Genomic DNA, 3,296 nt, shown 5'->3' with positions numbered 1-3,296 from the left:
ACACTGAGTATTTTCTGAAAAAGGAACGGAGGGACGAACGTATGTTTAAATAACATGACAGTTTTTTTGATGTAAGCCGACAGTGAACTTCAACTGTCTGACAGACGAGCAGCCGACACTCTCCCAAATATTGGGAGATTTGGATTCAGGCACAGAAGCCGTGTGAAGGAATGTAGTTGTTTAGGTGGGAACTTGTATTAGGTTTTGTCACTGGTCCCTACACTCATCTATTTTAGTGATTTCATTTTTATATATAAAAAAAAAAAGTATGTGTTTGAATTAACACAGATTTAGAGCTGCCACATTCTTTTTTATTTCTGTATAAAGCTACATGTAACACTTGTATTTCCTGTCTCTGTTCTTTTAATGTTTTGTTTTTGCCAAATACAGAGTTCTTCAGAACACTGATGTAGACTTTGTAGACTTTCCTCAGATCCAGCAGATGCTGCTCATACGTCATCAGACTTGTGTTAGAATATCATCCACCTGCTAATAACCTTAGACAGTGTCGTCCCTTTACTAAAAGCTCTGAAAGTCCTCCTGTAACTTATGATGGATGTTTCTAAGACGTTCTTCAGTTTCAGTTGGTGTCAGAGCAGTTGTGTGTGTCTTTAGAAGTGTGTACAGTTCTGATGGTTAGAATGTGTTCTGGAACTGAGGACCTGAGGTTCTTCCTACAAACACTGGTGTCACTTTGGTGTGGATGGAGAAAACATGATGAAACTGAATTTAGAATACACTAGGCCGACACTTACAATACTTTATTAACCTTGGTGTACAGTAAGTTATTGTACATGATCATAAACTGTTGTAATGACTTTTCTAATGCATTCTAAATGCATTAGAATGTCTTTTGAATGTGCACTTAATGCATTATAAACTAGACCTTCAAATAAAGTGTTACCAACATGTTTTTGTTTTTTTATCATAGTTTTCACACAGTATATAACTATATTATTATTATTATTATTATTATTATTATTATTATTATTGTTGTTGCTATTTTTTGTCACTTTAGCCACTTTAACAAATTTGTTTATATTGTTTATATGTTTATTTCTTTATTTTTCTATTGTATTGATGCATACTGTCTTACACTGCTGTACACACTTCAGTTTCCCCCTTGGTGGATGAATAAACTATATCTTATCTTATCTTATCTTATCTTATCTTATCTTATCTTATCTTATCTTATCTTATCTTATCTTACTTTCTGATGATGGGTTTTCAATACATGTTTCTTTCCTTCAAAAATTAAACGTATGATGTCCAGCTGAGAGGACATTTTTGTAACTCCATGAAAAAAACATTCATTAAAAAAAATAATAATAAAAAATTCAGTTGCATTGTTTTTTCAAACTAATGCTGTCGATTAGAAAATGGAATTCTTCAGTTGTAGCATCAAAGCAACACCTTACTTTTAGGTTTATTGTCACAATTACTGTGGATTTATTAGTAGGTTACTTTTGCAATTAACTGCAACATGTTTTTCCTTTTATCCCTTTCATGCACAGTGGTCACTCCAGTGGTCACTCCAGTGGTCACTCCAGTGGTCACTCCAGTGGACAGTTCTGCTCCAGCTGTTCTCTGGTGTATTCATGGGTTTAAGTTGTTTTAGTTTGGTATCATCCAACACAACACCATCTCATGCACTGACATTCAGACCAGGACTGGAACTCTGCTGTTCTAGATAAACCTGATCTGCAGAAAAATGTCTGAGTGTAAATCAATTGCTAATTGTTATTAGACTGTAATTTAAAAGTTTTCATAATCAAAAGTGTTTTTGTTTTTTTTTGCATATAATCTCCATGAAGTGAGTCAGAACTAGTATTAGAGAATGTTCAAATGTTAGAAAACATCAGATTAGCTGCATGAAAAATGGTGTCATTTCATAGTTTTGACTTTGTGATGATGGGTTTTAAATACACGTTTTTTTGCCTCAAAAATTAAACGTATGGTGTCCAGCTGAGTGGACATTTTTGTAACTCCATGAAAAATAGGTTCACACAAAAAGTTCAATTGCATTGTTTTTTTTCATGGCTAAAGAGGAGTAAAAACACTCAGGAAAAAAAAAAAAATCTCAACTGAGGTTCTCATAATTCATGCATGAAAGGGTTCAATAACCATATTTCGTGGAACAAGTTACATAACATTTGTAACTAAATCCAACAAATTCCAATGTTTTATTTTTTAGAGTATACCTTTTTAAATCTGTTCTTTGATGGTGATTAAGTTTCAACACCAACTGCAGAAAAGTAGGTTTTTAAACGGGTTGTGGTTTTGGTTTGGTACCACTGAATCCGTCCCTGGTCTGTTGAAGGCCTGTCCAGATCATCCAGGACCTGGGTTCTGTGGGTTCTGTAAACTGGCTTCAGCCTGGTGTCGACCAACTCTACATGTAAAGTGTCATGAGAGAACTTCAGTTATGATTTGGTGCTATCGAAATAACATTTGATTTGATCTGATTCTCTTAACGTCCACGTTTTAGGCGCTATTTGGTTCGTACGTCTGGATAGTTACAGACATGGACTTCTCTAGTTTATAGAGGAAATGCACATCCGTCACTTCCACCCAGGCCACGCCCCTCTCAGTCAGACTGAGCGGCAAAAACAAAGCGGCTCAACATGGCGGAGTATAGCAGTAACTCCAGCCAGAGCAGAAAACTGTGGAATAGAACATGAAATTAAAGCCAACTGGACTGGACATGGATCCATCCAAGCTACCAAACAACCAGTGTTCTACCAACACTGATCTGGGACAGAAATCACCTATCCTGACATTTACATGAACCTGAGTTCAACGGCGGGAAAATCCCCAATGCAAAGGCTGAAAGCATCCAACAGACCCAGAGTTGTGTCCATCCTGGTCCTGGTTCATTAGAGGATTCCAGCTGGTGAGTGCTTTCATTCAACATACTATTGTTTTGGAGGTTTTGTGTCAGTGCAGACGGAGTTTGTTTTTTGGTGATTTGGGCGGTAAAGGCCCAGCAGTAGTGCTCACAGTTCACTACTGATTTACTGGAGTTGAACCCTTAGTACTGACCCAAGTGAGTGGATGATCTACTGGTACTGTGGAGATTTAAGGAGAGTTCACATCAAATACTGGATCCAACACAGATCCAACAGCTTTGTGCTACAGTAGACCCTGATCTGGAAAACTAGGTTAGCCTCAGTTTAAGCTAGTTTACAAATCATGTAGAGCACAAGGTTCACAATCACACAACTGAAGACACAAACGATTCAGTTCTGAAACATAGAACTAAATGACAGATGCTAACATGAAGAGCTTTACTAAGA

The 3,296-nt window shown here is 36.8% G+C and overlaps 1 long non-coding RNA gene across 1 annotated transcript; it reads left to right on the top strand.

Moving 5' to 3' along the window:
- The first annotated feature begins 207 nt into the window (after nucleotides 1-207).
- LOC115423667 (uncharacterized) lies at nucleotides 208-3,296 on the top strand. The gene is made up of 3 exons (XR_003935997.1): nucleotides 208-418; nucleotides 932-941; nucleotides 3,286-3,296. It is a non-coding gene; the product is annotated as an uncharacterized LOC115423667 (long non-coding RNA).

This window comes from Sphaeramia orbicularis, chromosome 8 (assembly GCF_902148855.1).
Source record: "Sphaeramia orbicularis chromosome 8, fSphaOr1.1, whole genome shotgun sequence".
Taxonomy (NCBI): domain Eukaryota; kingdom Metazoa; phylum Chordata; class Actinopteri; order Kurtiformes; family Apogonidae; genus Sphaeramia; species Sphaeramia orbicularis.
The sequence above is the reverse complement of the archived record's forward strand: the minus strand, read 5'-3'. Positions and strand labels throughout refer to the sequence as shown.